Source organism: Urocitellus parryii, chromosome 8 (genome assembly GCF_045843805.1).
Source record: "Urocitellus parryii isolate mUroPar1 chromosome 8, mUroPar1.hap1, whole genome shotgun sequence".
NCBI lineage: Eukaryota > Metazoa > Chordata > Mammalia > Rodentia > Sciuridae > Urocitellus > Urocitellus parryii.
In genome coordinates this window covers 69,788,495-69,802,494 of record NC_135538.1, presented here as the reverse complement: position 1 = coordinate 69,802,494, position 14,000 = coordinate 69,788,495, and the positions used below count along the sequence as shown (strand labels likewise).

Here is a 14,000-nt window from a genome sequence, read left to right as displayed (position 1 = left end):
GGGGGTTAAACTCAGGGGCATTCAATCCCCAAATTATCCATTCTGGCCCTTGATCACTATTGCTGTATATTGTATTTGAATGCTTAGCGTGCGTGCGCACGCGCATGAGTGTGATTACCAAGATGAATTCACAACTTGTCTCCAGAGAGGGACCGCAATTTATGCCAGTATCATGGTTCTACACTGTGCTCTGTGCCTAACAGAGTTCTCTACAAAGAGCAAGGCCTAAGCCCTTGATCTGTTCAAGAAGTAATTTCAGAATAAATTTTAAAAAACTTTAGGAAACTATGCAAAAACATAGTTCCTGCAAGATAGGAACAGATTATGAGGAGTTTGAAATGTCATCCTGAGGAGTCTCAACTTTTTTTCTGGGCAATAAGAAGTTACAGAGGGGTTTTAAAGCAGCAGAGTCAATGAGTTTGTTTATACATTCATTCAGGTATTTACTGAGGACCCTTTTAGTGCCTGGCACTTCTAAATACTGACACTAAAAGATAAAAAGAATAGCAGGTGGTATATATATTAAAAATCCAAAATGCTAAGATGACGACTGGAAGCATAAATCAAACAAACATTGAAGATGAAGTGTGGAAGAGGCAAGGTGAACACAAAGTTCCAACTGACGAAATTCTAATTGTGAGCTTCCCTAGGAAGGGTTTATTTCCCCTATCAATAAAGCAAGGTGCAAATGCCCACGGTTCTAGCAACTAGGAAGCAAATGACAATGGAAGCATTTTCAAGATGAAGTGTTTGGAAGGCTCGAGGTGTGGGGGGAACCTTATAAATGTAATGATGCATGCCATTCTTATTATAGGCTAGAAATTCAGTTGCTTCAACTACAGAATGTAAAAAATAAAGGTTCCTGGACAAGACTACCTGTGATGGTCTAGGGGGTCATCTCTGATGATCTGGCATAAACTTCAGAAAAACAAACCAAAGCTAAACTAAAGACATTCCTGGTATAGATGTCAACGGGCGGCAGAGTGTGACCATGCATCTGAACTCCTTGTGATGCTGAGGGCAGCCCCTTGGCATGGAAATGCGACAGCACACATCTTCCTGTGACTGCTGCTCCTCTTCACCCCACTGTTTCCTCTGACTCCAGTTTTCTGTTGACTGGCCTCTTGGAACCCTCCAGCAATGACTCACATGGCAGTAGTGCTCAGCAATACCACAGCCCTCCACAGTGGGCGCTGTGTAGGAGGCAGGCAGCTGTGGGCCATGGAGTCTGTACCAGCTTCTCCCTTTCTGCCTTCTGGGAGGATTCAATTTTCAGCCACATTTCCCTCAAAACACAGCCCTGGCAGGAGATGCTTAGTGCACAGATTTCTAAATGATGAAATGATCTGGGTTTGGCTCCTTGATCATAATGAAACTAAAAACAGTAAGATGAAAAAAACAATAGGATCATCACATCATCACACCTTCCAAAAAAAATAAAATAAAAAGCAGCTTTACAACTTGGGTGAAATTAAAAGATCAGGGAAAAAAAAGAAAAAAGTTCAAACTAATATTTTCCAACCTTTCACTGAGAGCCAGGGCTAAAACCACATGTTTTGAAGGTCTTGCACTATGTTATTATTAGAAGTCACAATTCTATTGATACTGATGAGTCATTTGTATCGGCGGAAACCAAGAACTTCCATCAACATCATGTTACACACAGTCACCGCGGCTTGTTCTTTATTACTGGTCAAAGCTGCTTCAGAATGCTTAGCAAAGCTACAAAAAAAAAAAAAAAAAAAGGAGAACTCTTCAGCATGTGCAAAGCTTTCCTTTCTTTAGCCAAGCTCACTTTAATCATCCTTCTCAAGAGAGTTTAGGGTGATCTGATCAACTTGTATCTACAAAAGGAAGTTTATGTAGAAACCTCAGAAAAGCAACATTTCACACTTTCCGATGAAAATAAGCACAACTGAACTCTGAAAGCAAACAGTGAAACCAGCTCAGAAAACACACCGCTAACTTTTAAATGATCTCAGGTCAGGTGCTTTTGTTTTTGCTTTTGTTTTTGTTTTAACCTCAACAACATGTAACTGATGCAAACAAAAACTGTCATCACTTAGGAACTTCAGGCTAGTCACTCCCATTCCCTGCCCACTCCCCACTCAGGGCACACTCCTTCCCACAGAAGGAGAAGTGGGTCAAGTTTCAGTTACACCAAGAAAGCCTGAGTTAAAGGTTTATGGAAAGTCCTGCTGCTAAGTAGGAAATAACAGTACATTTCCTTTCCCTTTTTGTCAACCCCTCTCCCCATAAAGATTCCCAGAAAACAAAATGAAGTGAGAGTCGTTTCCCCCGAGGCACTTTTAGAAATGCTGCAATTCTTCACACAGTTCCTATAAAGGCAGAAACTTGCCCAGTTTTCTGTCCTGCAACCAGAAAGCTGTTTGGCTGCAGGAAGAAGAGCACCCAACTTAGCGATGACCACAGATCTGCAAATAGCCCCTCTGCAGCTAGCCAGCCCTGTGCTCTCAAGGGCGCTCTGGCACTGGGGGCATTTTACCCAGCGGCCAGCTGAGCACCGCAACGGCTACATGAGTCAGCAGGTGCTTCTGTAGGAAACTGCTGACATGCTAAATTACTCTTGCATACATAAGGTGCACACACCTACCACCCAGCAAAAAGAAAAACAGGGTACATGCAAATTACCAAACAGAAACCTCTCTACCCTTGCAATTCCTATTTTCCAAGTCTAGACCAAAAGTACAAGTAATGTATGCCACAGTTCAAAAAGAAGTTAACAACTAATAATAATTAATAGTGGTAATAAAGAAACAACTCTCCTGTTTCGATGTATGGAACAGCTGCATTCAAAATCTCACGAGTCCGTTAATTTTAACTGGCTTTAATTTTAACTAGATTTAACTGCTTTTTCTCCCTTCTGAAAAATCAAAATAGTTGCCATATCGACCACAAAAACTGGTAACAGACAAGCACAGTTCCTGTTTTTCAGAATGGACTTACTTTCAAACCCACAATATCAAGATGCTTAACATAAGTGGAAATTTAAAATTCATTGTCTAATGTGGGAGATTTCAACCTGTACACTCATTCGGGTCCCACAAATGTTGCACCGTGATGGCTCACCACACTTCATCCTACGTATGTATCTTTCATCTCTGTTCGCTCCCTTAATACAAGACCCAAAAGGCCACAGGGGAACTGGTTGTCTGGAACTCAGAACACATTTTCCACAGAAACAGTGCCATGCTGGTGAGACAGTGACCCAGGAGAGTTCATGAAAATGTCTCCAATTTAAAATATGAGTCAAAGGTTAAACTTACAATTTAAAAAGTAGAAGATAATACTATAAGAATAGTTCAAAACCAATGAAAGGCAAACTCTCTTGAATGTGTTTTGAAGAAATGTCTAATTAGAAGAAAATGAGGGGCATGCCTTCTAAGGGAGACTTTGGAACTGTGCCTTTAGTCTAGATCTTCAATATTTTTAAAAAGTGGTTAACTTCACTTTTTTTGTGGGGGAGACAGTGCTAAGGATTGAACCCAGGAGTACTCCACTAGTAAGCTACATTCCCTCTCCGTTTTTTTTTAATTTCCATTTTTTTATTGATTGTTCAAAACATTACAGAGCTCATGATACATCATCTTTCATACATTTGACTTAATTGGGTTTTGAACTCCCCAAATCCCTCTCCGTTTTATTTTGAGTCAAGGTCTCACTAAGTTGCCCAGGCTAGTCTTGAACTACGCTCAACCTCTCAAATAGCTGGGATTATAGGCATGCACTACCATGCCCAGCTAATTTCACTTTAAAATGCATAGTATACTCTTATTTTGGCATAAAGCAGCATTAAAAAATTCTTTATATTTATCACTTCTAGGTACTAATTTTTTGTTTGCTTAAAAAAAAAAAAAAGTGATCACGAGTTGGAAGAGAGGGCTGTGGTTGTAGCTCAGTGGCAGAGTACTTGCCTGATCTGTGAGGCACTGGGTTCGATCCTGAGCACCCACATAAAATATAAATAAATAAATAATAAAATAAAATAAAGGTATTGTGGCCATCTACAACTAAAAAAAAATTTTTTAAGAAGCTGGAAGAGAAAAAAGGAGAGTTACAAAAAAGGGTAATTGGAGAAAAGGGGACAGGAAAAAGGGAGGCTGAGAGAAAGAAATACACAAGGCATATTTAGTTGTGAAGACAGGAAAAATTGGAACTAGAGAGCGGTACCCCACTGACAGGGCCCTTCCAGAGAAAGAGGACTTCACCTCACTTCAAGAACAGACCCACAGAATGAGCGAAGTCCAGCGGACAGTTCTATATATTGCCACTAGATGGCGCCATCAACCCAACATAGCATGGTTGCTGGAGGAGTGTGGCGGGGTGGTGTAACAGGCATCTGATTCTTCATGTTTGGGTGTTAACCTGGCAAAAACTTTCTCCAAAATAAGTATAGTTCCATTAATCAACCAGTTTCTCCAAACCTCCAAGTGTCACCACCATGTTAACAGTGTGGGGCACACCAATATTGAAATAAAATCAATTCAATTTTTATCAATGAAACTGGTATAACTGGTGCAGGGAGGTAAGTGATATCAGATTCACTGTTTTTTATTCCCCCTTCAAAGATTCAGTATTCAAGGATCGTAGAGAATTCTGGGGTCATTGCCAGTGACTGACAAAAAATCTCTAATCATAGATCAAGTAGCTTTTCCCTGAAGTTTTGTTTAAATGTCACATAACACACCATCTTGCTACATTAGGTTTATGTGCTCAAATCTAGTATCTGGCAGGAGGAAGGTGATGCTAACTGACAAATGTATTATTAAGAATCATCTGCCCTTTATATTTTTAGTATCACTGTGGTTTCTATGCTCTACTCTGCTTGTCTATATTCTCCATCCAGGCTTAGCTTATAAAGAACCATCTCTTCATTCAAAAGTGTTCTCCAGGGTATGAAATTCTACATTCCTATCTTCAGGGTTTTAATTCTTTAGCTTTATCTGTTATTAATATGCTGATGCCTCAGAAAAGTAATGCACAAGGTACACTCAGATACTTATATTCTAATAAAATTATATTTGCAATATCCTTTTCTGAGATTGGTTTGGGGAAGGAAAGACAGAAACTAGTTGAGAGCATTGGGCAGCTAAAAGACAGCAGAGTACAATGCAAAGAAGTAAGGACAGAAAGAGGACCTTGAGGAACTGATAGCAAACTTGCCTACCTCCTTTACAGTTAAGACAAGATCCATTATTCCTGCTGATCTTTCCTGGAGGGGAAATGTTGAAAAGTAAGGGTTAACTCAAAGAATGTCTACATTTTCCTCTTGCTGAATGGGTAATAAAATATTTCACAGTTAATTTTCATTTTTTTTTCACTTTGACTCTTCAGGGCTTATTCATTTGCATAATATGGAATCTTGAACCCATATAGATATTCTACAAATCAATGCAAGTAATTCTCACACTAAATCAGCAGCTTTAATTTAAGCTCATCATTGTTTGCATAGAAATCTTTATGCACTCATCTGCTTGATTTTTTAATCACTTAAAACCTCCAACACTGACACACTAAGCATCTCCCCATTTAGCCACCTCCAAAATTTGAACTAAATGCTGAAAAATAAGCACAGTACATTCATACACTTGATCATCTCCCAAACTAAGCTTCAAACATGTGCTTAATGTTCAAGCAGGTCTCAGAAATAATGCCTCTTGACTCAAGATGACAATGTGGTGTCCAGCCCAGGCACAGCTGAGCTGAGTCAGCATTCTAAATAGTGACCCTGCAAACCCAAGGTAATCAGTGGGCACTGCCAAACTGGCTGCCTGGCTGAGTCCTTTAAAACCATGCAAATCTTCAGGTGAGAGTTGCAACATAATAATCTGGCAAGATAAACTCTTTCTGAAGTTGACTAGAATGAGAACAAAGGTTACCTGCTTTTATCTGTTACTGGTAGCTAATATTTCCAATTAGGAAATATTAGCTCTAATGGGATTGATTCTGAATGAAATTCTTCCTCCAGAGTAGAATATCTACTAGAATAGTTTGTTGTTGGCAGTGGGGTTTTTCTTTTGGTGGTGGTGTTCTGTTTTTTGCTTTTTCTCTTAAGCTATAGATAAAACCATGGGGACAGGCCATGGAATTCATGTTCTATGCCTAATTCATCTTTTGCTTTTCCAAGCCATCACTTTTACTTCATAATCTCTAAATGGACAAGATCTGAGGAATGTAATTATTAGAAAGTTAGTCCTGTGGATGACAAGAAATATATTCACTCATGTTCCCTCAGAAATTATTTTTCAATCTTATCTTTCAAATACATGTCAACAAAATGTCCAATATTTCAGAATGAGTTAGCCTGTATTTCCACTTTTGGGACCTGCTAGAGAGTGTTCCAAATTCAAATGAATAAGGACAGCAAAGTGGAGGCAGAGCCTGGGAGTTAAGAGTACAGCTCTAGCATCATACATCCAATGTCCAATCAAAGCTCGCTCTCATTAGCTGGGTGACATCCATGCTCTCACTGCTAAAGATCATATGCAGTTCTGGGTTGTTATGGGGAAAAAGTAACTTAACATGAGCAACATACATAGGAAGCTCTTAATGCAGATTAGCTATCATCAGAGAAAAAGAAAATAGAGAGGTTTTAGCATACAATATAGCCAATTTGTTTTAAATAGATACTGTCAACACTCCTAAATTGTGCTTCCAAAAAACGGTCTAAATAATCATCCTTGATCTGCAGAGGATGGAGACCCCTCCTGCTCTGTGATAAGTGAAGCACTTTAGATAGAAGTCTGACTCACATTTTCTCTCAAGGTACTTGCCTAGGTCTCATACACACAGACATTTTGAAGGGAGTGTCCATGTAGCTTCTGATCCTTCAAAAATTGTCAAAATTACCCTAAATATATTCAAAGTAAGAAATGTTAACTAGTATTTTTTTTCAAGAATGGAAATAAACAGTACTTTTGGCAATTAGCAATTCTGTTTTTATCAGATTCCAGAGACACAGGTAAAAAAAAAAATCAATTTTGGACTCTGTATACAGGAATCATTATTTGCCAAAATGGCCCCAGGGGTTATATCATGGTTTGTGCAATACTCCAAAGGGCCAAAGAGAGTAGTGAATTAATAGGATTATGAGGTTGGAGGAAAAAGCAAGCCTCAAATTTCCAACTGACCCTCACTGAAGCTCATTGCACAATTCCTCCTGGTTGGTGGGGGTGGGAGGAATCCCTACTCCCTGACCAGGTCAAAAACCCCCCTCCCCAAATTGTACCGTGTTACATAGAATAGTTTTCCTTCACAGAAGTTTAATGAATTATCTGCAACTAACTGGTTAATGTCATCCTTTCTATTAGATGGGGGCTTCATAAGGGCAGTGGCCAGGACTGGCTTTGTTCCCCACTAGCACCATGATAACTTGCTACATAAGAGATACTAAGTACCACTACTGAACGAGTGAATGAGGCATCTGCCTCTAAAGAACAGCATTTCTGGACACTTGGTCCATTTGGTAATATCTGCAAGTTCCTGTTGCTTAGACGAATACAGTCTGGGAAGAAAAAAAGTTCCAAGAATCTATGGATATGGGGGATACTAAGGAAAATTGCTGACCATGCACATTTTTTTTTTCCTGCCTGTGGAATGTGACTCACCACACTAGAGTCTCCCAAAGTGGGCTAGACCTGTGGAAACTCCTGAGACATCTGCCTGAGACTGACATTTGAAATATTTGAAATAGTATGGGAGAGAGAAGAGATAGGAAAGCAAGATTAGAGTGACTGGGAACTTAGAAGCTCCAAACCCTTCTTCTGAAGGGTTAGAGTTGGTCCATATGCCAGCCACAGGCTCAGGAACAACTGAAGAGAAGAATGGAAGTGCAAGGACTGGAAAGTAGAGGATTTCACTGCTTGGGAAAAAAAGATGAAAGACGACACAGGACAGGAGGGAGCTGGAAACCAAGCGCCAGCTCTCCTTCACATCTGCTGCAGCCGGTCCTACAGCTAGCTCTCAGGAAGAGGACAAGAAGGTCAGGGAGGAAAATGACACATCTCAGAACGAAAGGACAATTCATTATCAGGCTAAGGAACAAAGGAGAAGCTAACCAGAGGAATACGCTGGAGAAGCTGTGATTATGAAGTCACAGGGCCGACTGGGAGGCATTTGGGCTGTAATTCCAATGACTAGAATGAACTAATACATGAAATGCTTTCAGATTGTAGATATTGATTATTTGGGGGAAAAAAAACAACTCAAGGAAAAAACAAAGGTGAAATTCCTGCTTGATTTTTGAAGTAGAGCCACTAGCAGGAGGAGGCTCAATTTACATATTCTTTAAAAATGAAATGGCCCTTGAAAAAGGACATTGTGGTAAGATTCTGAAGATATGTTCTGGTTTAAGGAAGTTGAATAGCATGCTGATATTAAGATTAAGTTTCAGTTTTAAGTAGAATGACATTTGAAATTAATAAATAGGAAAAAAGAGGAAAACTCAACAGGGAAATTTTGAATTGACACATTCAGCTCCTTTTCTATTAAATGTTCCAGACCAAAAAAAAAAAAAATGAGTTATATTTTACTGAATTTACAAAATGTTTAGTCCACGGTAGGTTTTAGTTTGGATGTGAACAAATCATAAATATTCATGTAAAATTTAAAGATGGAATAGCAATAGGTCATACATTGTCATTAACAATACAGAGCTCTTTTCCCTCATTCCCAGGGTGTGGCTGCTGCTTTCCCCATCATAACTGGGGCTCTGCCAAAAGTTTCTTATCTGCTTTACCAAATAAATTACAATTTTCGCAACCAGCCTTAACTTCTGAACTTTGAGTGTCTCTGGGAGGGTCATATGTCAATGAGGCTTCTTCAATATCCAGACAGGGAAAGGAGAGGAACAGGAGACAAAGGTTCAGTCTGTTGTCTAAAGTGCAGAGATTGACAAATGTGATGTTCAGTATCGTTCTCTGTTCCATGTATGAGAGGATAGAGACCATGTTCTCTGTATGTGACATAGTACTAACCAGTCAGTGACTCCATGCTGGACTGTGTATACAAGATGGGGAAATAATTTGTACACATCCAAGAAAATACACACTTACTCAGATGAAGTTCTGATTAGAACCTTCTGATACTGTAGAATGGGCACAATGCCTACTTCACAGAGTTGTGCTGAGGACTCGATGAGATATGTAAAGTAGTCATACATCTCATACGTATGTAAAGTACCCATGTAAAGTAGTTATCGCTGTATGGCACATGTAAGCATTCAACAAAACAAATATATTGTTTTAGTGAATGTTCTTCAATATCAAATTCCCATGGAAGTCCTCGGGCATTAAATGGGCCAAGTTATACCCATCTGGTGGATAACAGATAAATAGAAGGTAAGTGATTCAAAAGCAATGAATTATTTACCTGCAGAGGATAACACTGTGCCTGTGGAATTATTTGGCTTTTCATGTTGAATTCTCCATTTTAATGGACAGTATTAATACCTAAGTGAGACTTAGTGTTGATTTGGTTTGATTTTGAGTTTTGTTTTTCTTACATATTTCAATTTTCCTGATACTTGTAATGATTCATTTGGTACACACTCAAAAATCATCCACTTTGTGTCAGGCCTTTAGAAAATAACTAACTATAGAAATATTAAACAATCAGATGTTTTAGTCTGTTAAGTGGTAGAAGACAGGCCATCTTCAGGACAATGCTAATTTTTACATACATTCTCAACCAATGTTTATAAAAATTTGAGCCAATATTTTTAAATAGGAAATTCCACATAAAAATCCAGATATCCAAATTCCCTTGGAAAAATCGAGTGATATGACAGCACAAAGCCAGCACTGCCATCAATTCCTGCCTGGCAACAGTAGACAACAACGAGTGAGGTTGAGCAGTGGTTGTCTGCCACTCCACAATACGCCCTCTCCTCACCAGAACAAGGCACATAATTTGTAAGGTTCAATGAAAATGGAAATGAGAGGTCCCTTGTTCAGGAATTATTAAGGATTTCAAAAAGATAACAGCAGAACATAAAACCAGGTGTGAAATCCTTCTGAGGGAAGAGAGGAGGGGCCATGTGCAACTGCACAATTCTGTCGCCATGAAGCCAGTCCTGCCCCTTGGGCTCCTGGACAAACAGCAAGGTGTTTGTTTACCTAAGTATTCTCCATTCATTCAACAATCAAGACAGTATTTTCAATATGCCAGACAACTAGCCCCTGAAATCTGAGGTTCAAAGCTTAGCTCAGTGTAGCAGCACACAGCAAAGCGTGAGAGCCACTGGGCCCTCTCTTCCTTGTTAAAGCTGGATCCACACCAGAGACACCAAGTGAGACTTAATCCAAGTAAAATTAAACTGCTCCCAACAATACAGATTGGCCTGAGCCCTTTTGTTGGCCTCACAGGGGCCTCGATTACAAATTCTGAGGCACAGCTCACAAGTGCTAATGAATAACCAAGTCCCCTTGGCTGGGTAGACAGTGGGCCCAGAAGTGAAGGGCTGGCCTAGGAGAGATTTGAACATGAACCTCACCATCTGGCTCTCTGTGACTCACTTTGATCACAAAATGAATTGCAACAAATTGAAGAGCACATGGCCAGAGTTAATTGTCTCATCTGTAATCTGAACCTACTTTTAAGCAGTTATTATTACCCTCTATCAGGTGGAAATGTTTTCTACCATCACTGCAAAGTGCATTTTCCTGATGAACTGTAATGGATCATTAAATTCCATATCTGAATAACAATACTTTGCACTTATTCAGTGCCTTTCATCCAGGGATTTCAAGGCAGTTTGCAAATAATTAAGCTCCTCACATAGCAGCCAGAGGTGAGTGACTGGAAGGGAATTGCCTGAAGATACTAAGTCAAAGGGCATAATTCAACAGAAAGAGAATAAATGGCTTCCTCCCAGGCATTGGTAATAGTAAGAGTGAATTAGGGGATCTCCATTCCCTCTTTCCTTCTGCTTCACCCCTTCTTCCCTACAACAGATGCTGACATGCAACATACAAAGGACTGAAAAATAAAATAATATAGAGGTGTTCAAAATTTGGTTATCAGTTCAGATATACACATGAGGAAAATGTATCTTTCCATGTAATCCTGGAATCTACATTACAAACTGACACTCCAATCCACCTGCAGAAAGACAGACATCAGAGGAATTTATTGATAATTTATGATCATCAAATGGCAAGCCTGAAGCTTTCCAAAATTCAAAATGAAAATACTAATCAAAGTAATTTGTTCCATGATTGTCTATTCCATTTCTGGTCCCCCACCCCACCTGAATGATATTCAAGTTTCAGAAAGAGCAAATAGAATGGAACTTGGAAATTAACGCATTTTTTTAGACCAAAGTACAGGAGGGAAAAACATCACAGCCACTCAAAGTTTTGCGGTGAAATTATAAACTCCAGAAAAACTGAATTTATAATGGAAAGGCTGACAGACCTTTCACTGGAGCAGTTTGAATGCAACATTGTAATTTAGCAATCTCTCTTACAGACTAAAGACTAATTCTAACAAGATGTCATTTTGACTCACGTTTATTATTACCTGCAAGAATGAAAAATGCCGTTTACTCGCGAGCTGCTGGAGAACCAGGGTGGGGCGGTCTCACATTTTAAGCAAGACGCCCGCTGCCTTACTGAAATAGCCCTCTCCACCAGAGGAGTGGCAGCCTTTCACGCTCAGCTTCTTTCATGTCAGCCAGAGCCTTCGCAGCTCGACATGCCTTTCCTACATGTTACATTTTAATGATCTGAGAAAACCGTTATCAGAGTTAACATCTCTAATTTTACTCTAAACAGACAAAAGCAAAAAATCTCATTAGGCATCATCTCCGCCAAGGTTCCCACTAGGCAGTAAAGGATTTTTATCTAAAGTAATTACCCTTTTTAGTTAAATACACTCAACAGATGAAATTTACACAGAGTGAGAGACTGCAGCACTAGACAGCGAAGGTGCAAACCGAGGAACGCCGCGTCTCGCCACCCGCGGGGAATCGGCAGCTCTGTCTAGAGGGGGAGGCGCCCTTGTCCTTCTGGTTTCGCGGTGCCAATGGTGGTGGTGGTGGTGGTGGCGGTGGCGGTGACCCGGAGGGCACGCTGTGAGGCGCACCTTCTTGGGCCACGGACAAAACCACTCCGGACAGCTGCCGCGCGGGAACTTGCCCCAAGTTGCCAAACTTGCTTAAAGGCAAGAGGATGCTGATAATACCTTGCGCGCCCAAGACCTCTGAACCCAGGAACGCGCGGCCTTCCAGACACGTACACCCGGCCCTACCCGCTTCCTCCCACCGTCCAAGTTCTTGCAAGTCCCTGGCCAGAGCGAGGTCGCAGAGATGCTCGCTCAGTCCCCTCTCGCTGGCACCTGGGGTAGCCCGTGAGCGCCGCCCTCCGCCCTCTCCGTGGCGTTCGGCTCCTGAGCACCCACAGGGTGACAGAACTGAGAGACCCACGGAGAGTCTGGGCACGGGGAGGTGCTCCCTAGATAAATTCCCATCCTAGTTGGGGCTTCTGGGGCTTGGAGACTGTGTGTAGAGTGTGGGTGCGTGTTGCACTTGGACTTCATGTAGGACCTTGGGAAGAGATGGGTGCAAGGTGTCTCAGAAGCCACAAGGTTGAGCTCCGCGGGACGCATTCCGACTACCGTACCCCTGGCTAGTAGGTATTCCACCTAGTTCTAGTCTGCTCTGCGAGGTCCCCAGTTGCTTTTTCCTAGGACCCTAAACTTGAGATTTGATCCCCCCGCAAGTCGCGATGATCAGGGCCACCCGTTGGCGGCTGACAGCTGAGCGCAAAGGCGCGGCGACCGCAGTCTTTGCGGAGCAGCCCTGGGTGCGGATGTCTGGAGCAGGGAGGAGGCCGCCGGGCCTGGCGCGCGGATCACCGGCTAGGGACCCGGTTGCCCGACCTCGACCGCCAGGGACAGGGCCGTAGGTCTGACAGCTGCTCGGGCTCGCGCGGACGCGCGCCTCCCTCCAGCCCGCCCTCCCCACGCCTGACTTATTACCCTCTGCTCCTCCTCCCCCTGCTGTTCCAAAACACCAGTCGACGCGAGCAAAATACAATGCCGCCTCGCCCGCCGTAAACAGCCAGGCGGGGAAAGCGCACATTTGCTGCTGCGCGTCCGCCGACTCTGCTCCCAGCCCCTTCCCGTTCCTAGAAAAATGCCATAAAAGCGAGCAGGGCGCTGGGCTAGCAGTTGCGCGCCCGGCGGCCGCGGTTCCCTTTCCGCGCCGCTTCCCCACGCCTCCCCGCCCGCTCCGCGCACCCACTCCCCTCGTAAACTTGCCCCGCCGCCCTGCCCGGCGTCGCGGCCCACGGCCCGGGGCCAGGGACTCACCTCGCCAGAGAACTTTGAGTCCTTTCCGCCTCTTCTTCCCCGCGTCTTTCCAGCCCGCAGCCCCCTCCCGGCAGCAGGCGCGGTGGGCGATTCCGGGGTCAACGAAAGCTCGCTGAGGGGACGCGCATCACATGGCAGCTCGTTCCCAGCCCCCCGAGTGTGCTGGGAAGGGGGAGGGGAAGGGGCGAGGGGAGACCCGGGAAAATCGAGAACCGGGCGGCGGCGGGACTGGGCAGGCGGGGTGGCGAGGGCGGCGGCGGGCGCTCACGTTAGCGCTGCTGCGATCGCAGCCCGGGCGTGCACGGCCGCTGCTGCTGCTGCTGCTGCTGCTGCTGCTGCTGCTGCTGCTGAGGCGGCGGCTGCTCGGCGCTGTTTGCTCCGCGCCGCGCGGCTCGCGCTCTCCCCGGAACGCCCACACTCTCAATCGCTACATTGTTGACATTCGGCGCTGACGTCACCCGCTCCCCATTCACAATAACTTTACGGGAGCCGGGCAGCGCACCTCCCCGGCCGCTGGGGCGCCGTACGCCTGGCGACTAGCGTAAGCCGCTCCGCGAATGGCGCTCCGGGGGCTGGGGAGGGGGGCGGGGGGCGGGGGCGGGCGCGCGCTTCGCTGGCTCGCGGGAGGGGGCGCGCCTCACGCCGCCGCTGCAGCGGATCGCCCCGCT

The 14,000-nt window shown here is 43.6% G+C and overlaps 1 protein-coding gene across 1 annotated transcript in view; it reads right to left on the bottom strand.

Moving 5' to 3' along the window:
- The window catches only part of Bach2 (BACH transcriptional regulator 2), a 334,683-nt gene extending 321,128 nt beyond the window's left edge, over positions 1-13,555 (bottom strand). Inside the window, exon 1 of the mRNA XM_077801923.1 lies at positions 13,333-13,555. The gene's annotated coding sequence lies outside the window, so the exon portion shown is untranslated. The remainder of the gene's footprint in view (positions 1-13,332) is intronic.
- Positions 13,556-14,000: the final 445 nt, after the last annotated feature.